General features: G+C 34.6%; 2 long non-coding RNA genes across 2 annotated transcripts; both read right to left on the bottom strand.

Annotated features, from left to right (window-relative positions):
- Positions 1-870: 870 nt before the first annotated feature.
- LOC141621572 (uncharacterized) lies at positions 871-3,545 on the bottom strand. Its single transcript, XR_012532460.1, has 2 exons — positions 3,439-3,545; positions 871-1,081 (listed from the first exon to the last, which is right to left on the bottom strand). It is a non-coding gene; the product is annotated as an uncharacterized LOC141621572 (long non-coding RNA).
- Positions 3,546-13,416: 9,871 nt separating this feature from the next.
- On the bottom strand, positions 13,417-16,630 carry LOC141621571 (uncharacterized). Its single transcript, XR_012532459.1, has 4 exons — positions 16,476-16,630; positions 16,309-16,376; positions 15,033-15,119; positions 13,417-13,620 (listed from the first exon to the last, which is right to left on the bottom strand). It is a non-coding gene; the product is annotated as an uncharacterized LOC141621571 (long non-coding RNA).
- Positions 16,631-19,310: the final 2,680 nt, after the last annotated feature.

Below are 19,310 nucleotides of genomic sequence, written 5' to 3'. Positions count from 1 at the left end.
TTGAAGAAGCAAAATCCATCTCAACAACCTTGGTTTTGCCTCTTTCTTTATCAAGAGATGTCGAAGGGCACGGTGATCCGAAAAGACAATCACTTTGGATCCAAGTAAGTAGGAACGGAAATTGTCCAAAGCATAGACAATGGCAAGAAGCTCCTTCTCGGTGGTATCATAGTTCACTTGGGAAGATGATCTTTTCTTGTCGCGGAATTCAATTTTCGGTAGTCAATACACATACGCCAACTGGTGATCTTCCTTGTGGGTATTAGCTCATTCTTTTCATTTGTCACTATCGTGGTACCTCCTTTATTAGGTACCACTTGTACGGGGCTAACCCACAAAGAGTCCGATATGGGATATATGATTCCCGCATCAACTAATTTCATAACCTCTCCTTTAACAACTTCTTGCATATGGGGGTTTAATCTCCTTTGAGATTGGATGGTAGGTCTATGGTCCTCCTCTAGATGAATTCTATGCATACAAAAGTTGAGACTTATCCCCGTAAGGTCATCTAGACTATAACCTATAGCCTTTCCATGTTGTTTCAACACATCAAGCAATTTTCCCAATTGGTTTCCATCAAGTTTGTCATTAAAAATCACGGGTTTTGTTTTAGATTCATCAAGATAAGCATATTTCAAATTTGGGGGAAGGGGTTTTAAAGTTGGAACATGTACCTCACTTTCCTCCATTGAAGGTTCATTGAGAAGTGGCTCCATGTGACACCCTCACTTATCGCGGAAAAATAAACACGTAATTCTAGAATAAAACTGCATGGATATGTTTGTAATAGGTTCATTTGGGTAAAAACCTGTAATTTTTAAAACCTGAACCTGTTATAAAGATATCCAAATTGGAAGGTGTCAAACATACAAGGTCTAACTAGAAGTTTCATAACCTAACCATCGCTAAAGTCGCGAATAGCAAATTATACAACCAAATGTAAAGAGGGAGACATATGTCCCTAAAATGTATGTGACATAAAAAGTGTTTAAGGGTCACCATAAAATAAAACCAATCTAGGTCCCAAGGTTACTTTGCTCGCTAGCTCGTCCATGTACCCCATATATGCATCACCTACCTGTCATTCGCATTTTATACAAATACGAAAGCCACGGTCGGGGGGGAGTAACTCCGAGTTCTCCCAAATACGAAATGTCATAATTAATATAACATGTAAACATAAGAATATGAATATGAATGACACATAGCCTTAGCATATAGATGCTAGACAATCGTGTTTATCATGTGAACAACAATATAACAACACATAGTCCTAGCATGTGAATACTAGACCGACTATAATGGCCTATCTATGATGAAGGCCGAAATACTCACCTAGGACCTAGTCCCAGCTAGTCCCAGCTTGAATACTTTAGCCCACACCACACAAGACAAGTAGGACACCCAATTAACCATAAAAGGGGCAAAGAGTCCAACTTACCAACATAAATGCTAATATTCTATCATGTGAAAGGCTATATAAATGTCTATTCAGCAGACAATCCAACCATATCCTCAATGTCATCAATAACCAAATTATAGCTAACCATCAATATCATAGTCCATGAGAATAAACTACAATGGCTAAAGGCAAACAAGACTCAAGCATAAGGCATCCAAAGCATCCAACAACCAACATGTGAAATGATAATTACAAATATCAAGGCATAACATAAAACCTCCAATAACAACCAATCTTACCTCAAAGACAAACCCTCGACCCGAGTCCCGCGACGGGTCATCGGTCAAATCGAGGCTGACCGGTTTAAACCTAGTTTGACCAAACTCGTTCGGTCAATCCGCCCACCGAGTCTTTGTCTACTTTGGCCCAAATCATAAAATTTATCACAATATAATTCTCATGCCATTTCTAATTTCTATCATGTGAAAAACGAAAGTAACACATTATCAATCACCTAAACACTTAACAAACAACAGGCACAACATTAACTACTTATGTGACATTAATTCGTCGAGTAACTCGGAATAGTTACCTTAAGCTAGCAAAGAGACAAGCAATAAACTTGAGAAAGCTTCTAAAACCCAAAATTACTCTTCATCTTCAACCACATATGAGTCACCTAAAATAATTATGTGAAAGGACGATATTAACGAATTATCGTTATATAAAATATGAGACGTAAATTAATTTAATTATATTTTAAATAAACCAAACTAGCGTCAAAACAATTTATAGACACGGCTCAAAAGTTATTATGACAACCTCAAACTCGGCTTAAAGGCCCATAACTCAGTACTGTTAACAATTCAAATATAATACAAACTATAATTTGGTCTTAAATCACTGGAAGCGCATCTCTTAGATTCTCTAAGACAATCGTATACTGAAACTTAAATTAATAACTATGCTTATGATTGTTGTACCATCATTATCCTAAAATAGGAGATTAACTAAATAGATCAAGTCTTATTCTTTATCTAACTTTGCCATGTCAACATACTAAACCCACAAACACTTATTATTCCAACTCCTTCTAATTCCATAATATAATATACTATCTCGACCCAATAATTAACAAATGCTCAACTCAACTCACTACTCCGTCTAACTCATTACTCCGTCTCAAAATATAATACTCGAAAATAACCAGATATCGTATTCTCATCGTCGACCCTAAGACAAAGACAAGGGGTGAGTGAACTGGCGGGATAAAACCGCGAAACAATATTTCCATCTCAATTTCAATATCGATATTGTCAAAGGTTCAAAGAATCGTGTCAAAGACTTAGAGTAATACTCTAAGCTACTCACCCACTAGCCAAGTCAAAGAGAACGATAATTAACAATACAATATTGCTCCAACTCCAACTCTATTACGTATTCAAAATTTTAGTAATGCTCAAATCAACGTATGTTCAACAAAATATATCACCCTCACAAGTATCATACTACCATTATCACCAAGCTCATCCTACGGTAATCAATTCACAACACTCACTAGTAAGCAAGTTATAAACTTTAAGCCCCACACACAATCCCATGCAATATATCTCTTCGTTTGCATCCAATTCCAATTTGTTCCCAAGCTTAGTGTAATTATCGCAATCAATACTCCAAGTCCCAACTCACCACAAATTAATATTAATCAAACAATAGAAAGTACTATAGGTACTACGATTATATAGCAACACAATCAATCATCACTTTATATAATTTAAACACACAAAAAAAAACACGTATAAATTACATATAATCATAAAACCCCGAACAATAATAATTATAGTAGGATCGGTAGAATCGTGTTACCTTAAACGCCCCTTATTCTTCGAATAAATGGTCCACAAGGCACGAGCCTCACCCCCCGGTCTTGAATCCTTCATAAAAGGGCAAGAAAACGGAATAAAGAAGCTAAAAGATGACACTTTTATAAGACGGCGAAAGACGAAACCACTACAAAAAGGAAACTTTCCTACCTTAAAAGGAGGAGGAAGGAAAGGGGAAGAGAATGGTACAAAAATTACGGAATTTGGTCGAGAAATGGGCCGGGATCTGAGGTTGAATGTCGACGGAAAAATGGTGATTTGGGGTTACGTTGATTGTTGTTGTTCTTTGGTGAGTTCGAAAAGGAAAAAAAAAGAAGTGACGGGTGGGGACGAGGTAGTGCAACAGAATAATAATAATAATAATAATAATAATAATAATAATAATAATAATAATAATAATAATAATAATAATAATAATAATAATAATAATAATAATAATAATAATAATAATAATAATAATAATAATAATAATAATAATAATAATAATAATAATAATAATAATAATAATAATAATAATAATGAGACACCACTAGCTTGCTAGCTACTAATTATACGTACGTTTCTTCATCGTTAAGTAATTTCGCTCGTTTTTAAAACCGCCTCGAGTTAATAAAATCGGTTTTTAGTAAAAGTTTCAGTAATAAAACGGAATTAATAATAAATAAATTTAATGAGTGAAAATAAAATAAACTCAGCTAGTTAACGTAAATAATACAATATCAGCTTGAATCGGAATTATTAGCGATTTTTACAAAACTAACGGATATTAATAAAAAATTGCTAATTTAGTGAAATAAGCTCAAAATAGCAAATTGGACGGTTTTGTTCCCAAAATCCATCTCGGGTTCACTTAAAACAACTTTCATAAGGACTCGTAAAGAAACGGAAATTATTAAATAACTAAACTCGAACTAACTTCAATAAACTCGAACTAACTTTAAATAAACTTATTAATGATTATTAAAATTAACTTATCGAATTATGATGAAATTAATTAATTAGCTAAGCATATATATATAAATCGTTAAATGATGTAATTAAATTCAAAATAGCAATTAAAAGAATTTTATCCAACTTAATAAAATACGGGGTGTTACAATCACCCCATCTTTTAAAAAGTTTCGTCCTCGAAACTTGAAAGTAAAAATGAAATGTTATAAAAATAAAACTGAAATTGGAATCGGTAACCAAAACATTTAAAAGGTCACTTATCGTAAGAATCAAAATTCTTTCAAAAGTTTCAATAAAATTTTCCGACAGAACCAGATTCTCATCAAAGGAACGGAAGTGCTCTCGTTGCGCATTCAAGAACATCACATTCCAAATCCAAGATAAGGTCACAGGCAAATCATTTGTATAAATCAAAAATCAAAATACTTTCAAAAACATTAATGAAGAGTTTTCAAAAGTATAAGTCTCATTCATGGAACGAAATTGCTCTTGTCGTGCACACAAGAACGGTAACTTTCCATGTTAGAGACAAATTTAAAACAAAAACTATTCGCCGACAAGCGTAGAACAAGTTATCAAACGTTTCCAATAACTAGTTCTAACATCCGATCAACGTTAAAATCAAAATAATAGAAAGGTAATCTACTCAAATTTTCTTTTGCAAAAAGCCAAAATAGAAATAAAGGTTTCACCTTTAAACTCAAAGGGGAATCAAATTCCTGAAAATATAATATTAAACTTTGACAAAGGCATCATAATTAGATTAAAGTGAATAGAAATTGGATAAAATTCACAAAAATCTCAGGTTTAGCAACTCAAACCATGATAAAGAAGTCTATACTTAAAGAACAATTAGAGAATTAAATCGAATTTTTATTTTTCCAAATCTTTACAAGTAGGGAAAAATTTGTAATAGTAACATAAATTTTTAACAACGAACCAAAAATGGTAGCTTGAAATATTAGAAACTGTGCGAAATGAAAAGTAAGTTAGACATCATAGATACAAGTATGCTAAGAGGATTCAAACTTAACTAATCAAAACAACTATGATGAACTTCCTAGGGATACGAACTGAAGCCAGGTCAACAAGGATGTCAAAGATAGAGTTTCAAACTTAGAGGAGGAGCATGTTGAAGCGAGGAAGAGAGGTACGGACGGTAACACATATGGTCGAAGAAGAAGGGAATTAGACAAGAAGGGAACGCCAAGTACTTGAATCCCAAATAACATCACTCCCAAGGGTTTCCTCAAAACACTTATGTTACATCATCCTAAGCTATTCCATGAAACAAGGTACTTCACTATAAGTGTGATTTCACCACTTCAAATCCTCAAACATCTACTAACCACCTCCATGAGGTCAAGGTCAAAGCTCTTAGCAACGCTATACCCATATCCAACTAGTGTCAATTATGAGCTCCTAAAGATGGTAAACCATCAATCAAAAATCCAAGTTCAAAAGTTCTTTTATACAATCTAACATCCTAAATGTATCTCTTTCCAAAATCACATCATAAACCTTACTCCATGTTTTACTCCTAAGGTAACAACGCTCAACCTACTAAGCTTTCAAATCCCAAACATAAACAACAAAGCCAAGTTCTATAATTTTAGTAACATAGGCAACTCACTCTTAACACACATAATTCCACCTATCACTTATACACACTTATCAAGGAACTAGGTATAAGAATCACTAAGTATGTCTTATCACCTTACCTAAGTCTATCTAACATCACGACTTCTCAAAGCCAGGGTTAAGGGTCAGACACAAACAATCTCCTCAAGAGTCAAGTTTTCCAACCAAGGTCAACATTCCTCACAAGAAAGAGTACTATCAAATGGCGTTAAGGGAGGATAAGCAAGGAACAAAGGACAAGTTAGGAGTACAAGCGTAGCTTTTAAAGTAAAATAGAAGGGAGTTTAGAAGGAGGATAAGCACCAAGAGATTAAGAATAAGGCGAGATACAAAAAGAACGAGAAACATCTTCAAGGAAGTAGAAGCATTCTTCAAAGGTTGAACAAATCTTCAATCCTCAGCAATAGGCACTAAATCTTGATCTTCTTAAAATATAAGTGTCCTTTCAATGGAACGGAGATACTCTTGGCGATCACTCAAGAACATCAATATTCCAATTCAAAGACATAAAAATACATTTTTACACCAACAAATGATAAAACTAATTATCAGACGTCTCCAATAACAAGCTTTAACACTAATTGACGTTAAAACCAGTGAAAAACATTAAAATATTTTCAAAACCTTTAGTTCAAATTTTTTTATAATAAGAGTAATAACTCCATTAGCTATAGATAAGCTCACGGTCATTGATCTAAGAACGCAACAATTATTAAATGACAATCAACAAACAGGTTAGTACCTAACAAAGAGCAAACACAAAGAGACTACAACATAAGGTCCTAAGTCTACCCATCTTACCCATCTCTCAAGTTTATTATTTTAAGGTCAAGTTATTTATATTGGGGTGCACAAACGTGCGTCGGGAGCAAATATGCTCTGATACCAACTGTGACACCCTCACTTATCGCGGAAAAATAAACACATAATTCTAGAATAAAACTGCATGGATATGTTTGTAATAGGTTCATTTGGGTAAAAACCTGTAATTTTTAAAACCTGAACCTGTTATAAAGATATCCAAATTGGAAGGTGCCAAACATACAAGGTCTAACTAGAAGTTTCATAACCTAACCATCGCTAAAGTCGCGAATAGCAAATTATACAACCAAATGTAAAGAGGGAGACATATGTCCCTAAAATGTATGTGACATAAAAAGTGTTTAAGGGTCACCATAAAATAAAACCAATCTAGGTCCCAAGGTTACTTTGCTCGCTAGCTCGTCCATGTACCCCATATATGCATCACCTACCTGTCATTCGCATTTTATACAAATACGAAAGCCACAGTCAGTGGGGAGTAACTCCGAGTTCTCCCAGCCACGAAATGTCATAATTAATATAACATGTAAACATAAGAATATGAATATGAATGACACATAGCCTTAGCATATAGATGCTAGACAATCGTGTTTATCATGTGAACAACAATATAACAACACATAGTCCTAGCATGTGAATACTAGACCGACTCATACTACACTATCATGTGAATCACATAACATCCAGGAATCCAAACTCTATCAACCATAGCCGGCTTGCATCTCACCTTCTATGATTCATAGAATCACCATACAAGAAAGGACAATATATCAAAGACAGGCATAAGTTCTTAGTACGGTCAATAGTCACTCTGTAACTCGAGTTTATACCACGAGGTAGGGAAGGTAATCGAACCGGTATCTTGGCTCAGAGGTTCTATCAAAACATGGCCAAGACACAACACAACCCTAGCCTAAAATCTACGCAGACCTAGACATGCGGATACACACCACCGCACCCAAGACCCACAATTTTTCTAAAACAAAGTGAGTACCCTAATAAGTCCACCAAAGGGTTGGCTAGTACTTAAGCTGACCACTTACTATCAAAATAAGTAACGAGGTCATGCCCCAACTTGGATATAAACCCACCAAGTCAGGAACACAGAGGCTATCAAGCAGTGAACATACACTCGTCAAAGACTATAATGGCCTATCTATGATGAAGGCCGAAATACTCACCTAGGACCTAGTCCCAGCTAGTCCCAGCTTGAATACTTTAGCCCACACCACACAAGACAAGTAGGACACCCAATTAACCATAAAAGGGGCAAAGAGTCCAACTTACCAACATAAATGCTAATATTCTATCATGTGAAAGGCTATATAAATGTCTATTCAGCAGACAATCCAACCATATCCTCAATGTCATCAATAACCAAATTATAGCTAACCATCAATATCATAGTCCATGAGAATAAACTACAATGGCTAAAGGCAAACAAGACTCAAGCATAAGGCATCCAAAGCATCCAACAACCAACATGTGAAATGATAATTACAAATATCAAGGCATAACATAAAACCTCCAATAACAACCAATCTTACCTCAAAGACAAACCCTCGACCCGAGTCCCGCGACGGGTCATCGGTCAAATCGAGGCTGACCGGTTTAAACCTAGTTTGACCAAACTCGTTCGGTCAATCTGGGCGAGCTCAGAGTCTTTGTCTACTTTGGCCCAAATCATAAAATTTATCACAATATAATTCTCATGCCATTTCTAATTTCTATCATGTGAAAAACGAAAGTAACACATTATCAATCACCTAAACACTTAACAAACAACAGGCACAACATTAACTACTAATGTGACATTAATTCGTCGAGTAACTCGGAATAGTTACCTTAAGCTAGCAAAGAGACAAGCAATAAACTTGAGAAAGCTTCTAAAACCCAAAATTACTCTTCATCTTCAACCACATATGAGTCTCCTAAAATAATTATGTGAAAGGACGATATTAACGAATTATCGTTATATAAAATATGAGACGTAAATTAATTTAATTATATTTTAAATAAACCAAACTAGCGTCAAAACAATTTATAGACACGGCTCAAAAGTTATTATGACAACCTCAAACTCGGCTTAAAGGCCCATAACTCAGTACTGTTAACAATTCAAATATAATACAAACTATAATTTGGTCTTAAATCACTGGAAGCGCATCTCTTAGATTCTCTAAGACAATCGATACTGAAACTTAAATTAATAACTATGCTTATGATTGTTGTACCATCATTATCCTAAAATAGGAGATTAACTAAATAGATCAAGTCTTATTCTTTATCTAACTTTGCCATGTCAACATACTAAACCCACAAACACTTATTATTCCAACTCCTTCTAATTCCATAATATAATATACTATCTCGACCCAATAATTAACAAATGCTCAACTCAACTCACTACTCCGTCTAACTCATTACTCCGTCTCAAAATATAATACTCCAAAATAACCAGATATCGTATTCTCATCGTCGACCCTAAGACAAAGACAAGGGGTGAGTGAATCAAGGGATAAAACCGCGAAACAATATTTCCATCTCAATTTCAATATCGATATTGTCAAAGGTTCAAAGAACTGTGCTCAGCACTTAGAGTAATACTCTAAGCTACTCACCCACTAGCCAAGTCAAAGAGAACGATAATTAACAATACAATATTGCTCCAACTCCAACTCTATTACGTATTCAAAATTTTAGTAATGCTCAAATCAACGTATGTTCAACAAAATATATCACCCTCACAAGTATCATACTACCATTATCACCAAGCTCATCCTACGGTAATCAATTCACAACACTCACTAGTAAGCAAGTTATAAACTTTAAGCCCCACACACAATCCCATGCAATATATCTCTTCGTTTGCATCCAATTCCAATTTGTTCCCAAGCTTAGTGTAATTATCGCAATCTGAATACTCCGAAGTCCCAACTCACCACAAATTAATATTAATCAAACAATAGAAAGTACTATAGGTACTACGATTATATAGCAACACAATCAATCATCACTTTATATAATTTAAACACACAAAAAAAACACGTATAAATTACATATAATCATAAAACCCCGAACAATAATAATTATAGTAGGATCGGTAGAATCGTGTTACCTTAAACGCCCCTTATTCTTCGAATAAATGGTCCACAAGGCACGAGCCTCACCCCGGTCTTGAATCCTTCATAAAAGGGCAAGAAAACGGAATAAAGAAGCTAAAAGACGACACTTTTATAAGACGGCGAAAGACGAAACCACTACAAAAAGGAAACTTTCTTACCTTAAAAGGAGGAGGAAGGAAAGGGGAAGAGAATGGTACAAAAATTACGGAATTTGGTCGAGAAATGGGCCGGGATCTGAGGTTGAATGTCGATGGAAAAATGGTGATTTGGGGTTCTGTTGATTGTTGTTGTTGCTGGTGAGTTCGAAAAGGAAAAAAAAGAAGTGACGGGTGGGGACGAGGTAGTGCAACACAATAATAATAATAATAATAATAATAATAATAATAATAATAATAATAATAATAATAATAATAATAATAATAATAATAATAATAATAATAATAATAATAATAATAATAATAATAATGAGACACCAGCTAGCTTGCTAGCTACTAATTATACGTACGTTTCTTCATCGTTAAGTAATTTCGCTCGTTTTTAAAACCGCCTCGAGTTAATAAAATCGGTTTTTAGTAAAAGTTTCAGTAATAAAACGGAATTAATAATAAATAAATTTAATGAGTGAAAATAAAATAAACTCAGCTAGTTAACGTAAATAATACAATATCAGCTTGAATCGGAATTATTAGCGATTTTTACAAAACTAACGGATATTAATAAAAAAATTGCTAATTTAGTGAAATAAGCTCAAAATAGCTAATTGGACGGTTTTGTTCCCAAAATCCATCTCGGGTTCACTTAAAACAACTTTCATAAGGACTCGTAAAGAAACGGAAATTATTAAATAACTAAACTCGAACTAACTTCAATAAACTCGAACTAACTTTAAATAAACTTATTAATGATTATTAAAATTAACGTATCGAATAATGATGAAATTAATTAATTAGCTAAGCATATATATATAAATCGTTAAATGATGTAATTAAATTCAAAATAGCAATTAAAAGAATTTTATCCAACTTAATAAAATACGGGGTGTTACAATCACCCCATCTTTTAAAAAGTTTCGTCCTCGAAACTTGAAAGTATAAATGAAATGTTATAAAAATAAAACTGAAATTGGAATCGGTAACCAAAACATTTAAAAGGTCACTTATCGTAAGAATCAAAATTCTTTCAAAAGTTTCAATAAAATTTTCCGACAGAACCAGATTCTCATCAAAGGAACGGAAGTGCTCTCGTTGCGCATTCAAGAACATCACATTCCAAATCCAAGATAAGGTCAAAGGCAAATCATTTGTATAAATCAAAAATCAAAATACTTTCAAAAACATTAATGAAGAGTTTTCAAAAGTATAAGTCTCATTCATGGAACGAAATTGCTCTTGTCGTGCACACAAGAACGCTAACTTTCCAAGTCAGAGACAAATTTAAAACAAAAACTATTCGCCGACAAGCGTAGAACAAGTTATCAAACGTTTCCAATAACTAGTTCTAACATCCGATCAACGTTAAAATCAAAATAAAAGAAAGGTAATCTACTCAAATTTTCTTTTGCGAAAAGCCAAAATAGAAATAAAGGTTTCACCTTTAAACTCAAAGGGGAATCAAATTCCTGAAAATATAATATTTAACTTTGACAAAGGCATCATCATTAGATCAAAGTGAATAGAAATTGGATAAAATTCACAAAAATCTCAGGTTTAGCAACACAAACCATGATAAAGAAGTCTATACTTAAAGAACAATTAGAGAATTAAATCGAATTTTCATTTTTCCAAATCTTTACAAGTAGGGAAATTTTGTAATAGTAACATAAATTTTTAACAACGAACCAAAAATGGTAGCTTGAAATATTAGAAACTGTGCGAAATGAAAAGTAAGTTAGACATCATAGATACAAGTATGCTAAGAGGATTCAAACTTAACTAATCAAAACAACTATGATGAACTTCCTAGGGATACGAACTGAAGCCAGGTCAACAAGGATGTCAAAGATAGAGTTTCAAACTTAGAGGAGGAGCATGTTGAAGCGAGGAAGAGAGGTACGGACGGTAACACTTATGGTCGAAGAATAAGGGAATTAGTCAAGAAGGGAACGCCAAGTACTTGAATCCCAAATAACATCACTCCCAAGGGTTTCCTCAAAACACTTATGTTACATCATCTTAAGCTATTCCATGAAACAAGGTATTTCACTATAAGTGTGATTTCACCACTTCAAATCCTCAAACATCTACTAACCACCTCCATGAGGTCAAGGTCAAAGCTCTTAACAACGCTATACCCATATCCAACTAGTGTCAATTATGAGCTCCTAAAGATGGTAAACCATCAATCAAAAATCCAAGTTCAAAAGTTCTTTTATACAATCTAACATCCTAAAGGTATCTCTTTCCAAAATCACATCATAAAATTTACTCTATGTTTTACTCCTAAGGTAGCAACGCTCAACCTACTAAGCTTTCAAATCCCAAACATAAACAACAAAGCCAAGTTCTATAATTTTAGTAACATAGGCAACTCACTCTTAACACACATAATTCCACCTATCACTTATACACACTTATCAAGGAACTAGGTATAAGAATCACTAAGTATGTCTTATCACCTTACCTAAGTCTTTCTAACATCACGACTTCTCAAAGCCAGGGTTAAGGGTCAGACACAAACAATCTCCTCAAGAGTCAAGTTTTCCAACCAAGGTCAACATTCCTCACAAGAAAGAGTACTATCAAATGGCGTTAAGGGAGGATAAGCAAGGAACAAAGGACAAGTTAGGAGTACAAGCGTAGCTTTTAAAGTAAAATAGAAGGGAGTTTAGAAGGAGGATAAGCACCAAGAGATTAAGAATAAGGCGAGATACAAAAAGAACGAGAAACATCTTCAAGGAAGTAGAAGCATTCTTCAAAGGTTGAACAAATCTTCAATCCTCAGCAATAGGCACTAAATCTTGATCTTCTTAAAATATAAGTGTCCTTTCAATGGAACGGAGATACTCTTGGCGATCACTCAAGAACATCAATATTCCAATTCAAAGACATAAAAATACATTTTTACACCAACAAATGATAAAACTAATTATCAGACGTCTCCAATAACAAGCTTTAACACTAATTGACGTTAAAACCAGTGAAAAACATTAAAATATTTTCAAAACCTTTAGTTCAAATTTTTTTATAATAAGGGTAATAACTCCATTAGCTATAGATAAGCTCACGGTCATTGATCTAAGAACGCAACAATTATTAAATGACAATCAACAAACAGGTTAGTACCTAACAAAGAGCAAACACAAAGAGACTACAACATAAGGTCCTAAGTCTACCCATCTTACCCATCTCTCAAGTTTATTATTTTAAGGTCAAGTTATTTATATTGGGGTGCACAAACGTGCGTCGGGAGCAAATATGCTCTTGATACCAACTGTGACACCCTCACTTATCGCGGAAAAATAAACACATAATTCTAGAATAAAACTGCATGGATATGTTTGTAATAGGTTCATTTGGGTAAAAACCTGTAATTTTTAAAACCTGAACCTGTTATAAAGATATCCAAATTGGAAGGTGCCAAACATACAAGGTCTAACTAGAAGTTTCATAACCTAACCATCGCTAAAGTCGCGAATAGCAAATTATACAACCAAATGTAAAGAGGGAGACATATGTCCCTAAAATGTATGTGACATAAAAAGTGTTTAAGGGTCACCATAAAATAAAACCAATCTAGGTCCCAAGGTTACTTTGCTCGCTAGCTCGTCCATGTACCCCATATATGCATCACCTACCTGTCATTCGCATTTTATACAAATACGAAAGCCACAGTCAGTGGGAGTAACTCCGAGTTCTCCCAGCCACGAAATGTCATAATTAATATAACATGTAAACATAAGAATATGAATATGAATGACACATAGCCTTAGCATATAGATGCTAGACAATCGTGTTTATCATGTGAACAACAATATAACAACACATAGTCCTAGCATGTGAATACTAGACCGACTCATACTACACTATCATGTGAATCACATAACATCCAGGAATCCAAACTCTATCAACCATAGCCGGCTTGCATCTCACCTTCTATGATTCATAGAATCACCATACAAGAAAGGACAATATATCAAAGACAGGCATAAGTTCTTAGTACGGTCAATAGTCACTCAGAATCTCGAGTCTATACCACGAGGTAGGGAAGGTAATCGAACCGGTATCTTGGCTCGAGGTTCTATCAAAACATGGCCAAGACACAACACAACCCTAGCCTAAAATCACAGCAGACCTAGACATGCGGTTACACACCACCGCACCCAAGACCCACAATTTTTCTAAAACAAAGTGAGTACCCTAAGGAGTCCACCAAAGGGTTGGCTAGTACTTAAGCTGACCACTTACTATCAAAATAAGTAACGAGGTCATGCCCCAACTTGGATATAAACCCACCAAGTCGTGAACACAGAGGCTATCAAGCGGTGAACATACACTCGTCAAAGACTATAATGGCCTATCTATGATGAAGGCCGAAATACTCACCTAGGACCTAGTCCCAGCTAGTCCCAGCTTGAATACTTTAGCCCACACCACACAAGACAAGTAGGACACCCAATTAACCATAAAAGGGGCAAAGAGTCCAACTTACCAACATAAATGCTAATATTCTATCATGTGAAAGGCTATATAAATGTCTATTCAAAGAGACAATCCAACCATATCCTCAATGTCATCAATAACCAAATTATAGCTAACCATCAATATCATAGTCCATGAGAATAAACTACAATGGCTAAAGGCAAACAAGACTCATGCATAAGGCATCCAAAGCATCCAACAACCAACATGTGAAATGATAATTACAAATATCAAGGCATAACATAAAACCTCCAATAACAACCAATCTTACCTCAAGGACAAACCCTCGACCCGAGTCCCGCGACGGGTCATCGGTCAAATCGAGGCTGACCGGTTTAAACCTAGTTTGACCAAACTCGTTCGGTCAATCTGGCCGAGCTCAGAGTCTTTGTCTACTTTGGCCCAAATCATAAAATTTATCACAATATAATTCTCATGCCATTTCTAATTTCTATCATGTGAAAAACGAAAGTAACACATTATCAATCACCTAAACACTTAACAAACAACAGGCACAACATTAACTACTAATGTGACATTAATTCGTCGAGTAACTCGGAATAGTTACCTTAAGCTAGCAAAGAGACAAGCAATAAACTTGAGAAAGCTTCTAAAACCCAAAATTACTCTTCATCTTCAACCACATATGAGTCACCTAAAATAATTATGTGAAAGGACGATATTAACGAATTATCGTTATATAAAATATGAGACGTAAATTAATTTAATTATATTTTAAATAAACCAAACTAGCGTCAAAACAATTTATAGACACGGCTCAAAAGTTATTATGACAACCTCAAACTCGGCTTAAAGGCCCATAACTCAGTACTGTTAACAATTCAAATATAATACAAACTATAATTTGGTCTTAAATCACTGGAAGCGCATCTCTTAGATTCTCTCAGACAATCGTATACTGAAACTTAAATTAATAACTATGCTTATGATTGTTGTACCATCATTATCCTAAAATAGGAGATTAACTAAATAGATCAAGTCTTATTCTTTATCTAACTTTGCCATGTCAACATACTAAACCCACAAACACTTATTATTCCAACTCCTTCTAATTCCATAATATAATATACTATCTCGACCCAATAATTAACAAATGCTCAACTCAACTCACTACTCCGTCTAACTCATTACTCCGTCTCAAAATATAATACTCCAAAATAACCAGATATCGTATTCTCATCGTTGACCCTAAGACAAAGACAAGGGGTGAGTGAACTGGCGGGATAAAACCGCGAAACAATATTTCCATCTCAATTTTAATATCGATATTGTCAAAGGTTCAAAGAACTGTGCTCAGCACTTAGAGTAATACTCTAAGCTACTCACCCACTAGCCAAGTCAAAGAGAACGATAATTAACAATACAATATTGCTCCAACTCCAACTCTATTACGTATTCAAAATTTTAGTAATGCTCAAATCAACGTATGTTCAACAAAATATATCACCCTCACAAGTATCATACTACCATTATCACCAAGCGCATCCTACGGTAATCAATTCACAACACTCACTAGTAAGCAAGTTATAAACTTTAAGCCCCACACACAATCCCATGCAATATATCTCTTGGTTTCATCCAATTCCAATTTGTTCCCAAGCTTAGTGTAATTATCGCAATCTGAATACTCCGAAGTCCCAACTCACCACAAATTAATATTAATCAAACAATAGAAAGTACTATAGGTACTACGATTATATAGCAACACAATCAATCATCACTTTATATAATTTAAACACAAAAAAAAAAACACGTATAAATTACATATAATCATAAAACCCCGAACAATAATAATTATAGTAGGATCGGTAGAATCGTGTTACCTTAAACGCTCCTTATTCTTCGAATAAATGGTCCACAAGGCACGAGCCTCACCCCGGGTCTTCGAATCCTTCATAAAAGGGCAAGAAAACGGAATAAAGAAGCTAAAAGACGACACTTTTATAAGACGGCGAAAGACGAAACCACTACAAAAAGGAAACTTTCTTACCTTAAAAGGAGGAGGAAGGAAAGGGGAAGAGAATGGTACAAAAATTACGGAATTTGGTCGAGAAATGGGCCGGGATCTGAGGTTGAATGTCGACGGAAAAATGGTGATTTGGGGTTCTGTTGATTGTTGTTGTTGCTGGTGAGTTCGAAAAGGAAAAAAAAGAATTGACGGGTGGGGACGAGGTAGTGCAACACAATAATAATAATAATAATAATAATAATAATAATAATAATAATAATAATAATAATAATAATAATAATAATAATGAGACACCAGCTAGCTTGCTAGCTACTAATTATACGTACGTTTCTTCATCGTTAAGTAATTTCGCTCGTTTTTAAAACCGCCTCGAGTTAATAAAATCGGTTTTTAGTAAAAGTTTCAGTAATAAAACGGAATTAATAATAAATAAATTTAATGAGTGAAAATAAAATAAACTCAGCTTGTTAACGTAAATAATACAATATCAGCTTGAATCGGAATTATTAGCGATTTTTACAAAACTAACGGATATTAATAAAAAAATTGCTAATTTAGTGAAATAAGCTCAAAATAGCTAATTGGACGGTTTTGTTCCCAAAATCCATCTCGGGTTCACTTAAAACAACTTTCATAAGGACTCGTAAAGAAACGGAAATTATTAAATAACTAAACTCGAACTAACTTCAATAAACTCGAACTAACTTTAAGAAACTTATTAATGATTATTAAAATTAACGTATCGAATTATGATGAAATTAATTAATTAGCTAAGCATATATATATATATATATATAAATCGTTAAATGATGTAATTAAATTCAAAATAGCAATTAAAAGAATTTTATCCAACTTAATAAAATACGGGGTGTTACACTCCATTTCCATTAGACACTCCATTCTTATGGCATACTCAACTTGTTCTTGAAGCTCACTAATATCATCATACTCAAATTCCATGACAAATTCTTCTTGCTCTTCGGTTTGTGTGATGTCCTCTATGATTGCTTGCTCTTGTTCCATAGGTTGATATGCTTCCACAAGGATGTTATGTACTAATTCAGATTGCTCATGAGTGAGTTCTTTGTTAGCTAGAACGGCCTCAAGAAGATCTACCTCCAACTCCCAATGCATATTTTTGGCCTCACTTGCTTCCAAGGCTTCCAATGCTTGCATGGGATCTTTGAAGAAAGGTATACTCAAGTGGTCCTCAACAGAATAGTCTATAATATCCATCTTGCAAAATATAGAACAACTTGAAAATAATTAGAACAAACCTTGAGGAGTTTTACTTTCCCAAGGCGAAGAAAGACACAACTAATAACAATAAAAAAAAATCAAATCAAATTAACACCGTCCCCGGCAACGGCGCCATTTTTGGTCAGTCCGCTTTGAGCTTAGATTTCGGTTACTTGTCGTTAGGAGCACCTAGACCAAAATAATATTTATAACTTCACAAACAACTCTACTACTAGTAAAGAGGCAAGTAAAGGTCGAATCCCATGGGACGGGTATTGATGTAGGATTTTCGATTGCAAGTAGTGGTGTCTAGGGGTGTCACAATTTGGGTTGAGATAAGAAGATCACTAAACTAAATAACAATAAAAGTAAACAAGCAAGATGACTAAAATGAGATGTAAACAATTGATTAAAGGCACTAGGGTGTCATGGGTTCATAGGGGATTCATGGGAATTGATCATACAAACATATTCTCAAATTATAAGCAAGGAATTATTGTTTTGATAGGATCGAGTTGGTTTATATCTTACAATCCTAGGAAGGTTTTGGTCCCGGAGCCGAATCGATTAGATTGTACAACACCTATAAGTCGACTTAATCCTCCCTACTCGACAATATGCATGGTCTAATGAGACTCGAGTTGGTTTATGTCTTACAAGTCTCATTTAAAAGGTAAGTGATGGGTAAAAAATGCAAGGATTCATAGGCTCGCATTTCATCAAACATAACATGTGCATAAGTTGAGATCACAACAAGCAAGAAAATAAATTATGTTAACATATTAGATTAAGCATGAATCATCCCCCATGTTGGTTTCCCCTAATTCCTCATTAATCCAAGTTTAACATGTTAACAAGGTTGTCAATCATATTAACAAAGCAAAACATGATGTATAAATGAAGATGATTAACAATAATTGAAAAGGGATTAAAAGAATTATACCTAATGATGATTCCAAAATAATAATGCAAAGAATAATAGAAGTACTTGATGATTGATGGAAGGTTGTCAATCTCCCAATAAACTCAAATAATCTTCAATTACCCAAAATAAAAGATGAACAATAGAAAAATTAAGGAAATGAGATTTGTATTAATACTTGATTAGAAGTTGATTACAAGATTAAAGAGAGATTAGAATAATATAAACTACACTAAAGATTGATAAGAAGAACATGATAATCTAATTAGACTAATGGGGTATTTATAGTGGGGATTAGGTGCACAAATTAGGGTTACTAAGGGCTTAAATGACGATTAAGTCCTTGAGGAATCGCTCCTCTCAAGAAAAGATGCGGGGCTCCTTTTACCTAGTCTTTCAAAAATATGCGCATCTCTAATGGAGAAGGAAGAGGACGTGTTGCTCTGGAGGACAATCCAAGCGTCCAAAAGGTCGGGACGAGCGGATTGTGTAGGTGTTGGACGAGCGGCCTGGCAGCTTGGACGAGCGGCTTGTGGAGCTTCTGGACGAGCGTCCTGGCAGCTTGGACGAGTGGCCTGTGGAGCTTCTGGACGGGCGTCCCGATAGGTGAGACGCTAAGGTCTTAGTCCAGCGTGCCATTTATTCTTTTCTTCTTTTCTTCTTCCAACAATCCTCCGGGATTTTGTCGGAGATGC

Source organism: Silene latifolia, chromosome X (genome assembly GCF_048544455.1).
Source record: "Silene latifolia isolate original U9 population chromosome X, ASM4854445v1, whole genome shotgun sequence".
Taxonomy (NCBI): Eukaryota; Viridiplantae; Streptophyta; class Magnoliopsida; order Caryophyllales; family Caryophyllaceae; genus Silene; species Silene latifolia.
The sequence above is the reverse complement of the archived record's forward strand: the minus strand, read 5'-3'. Positions and strand labels throughout refer to the sequence as shown.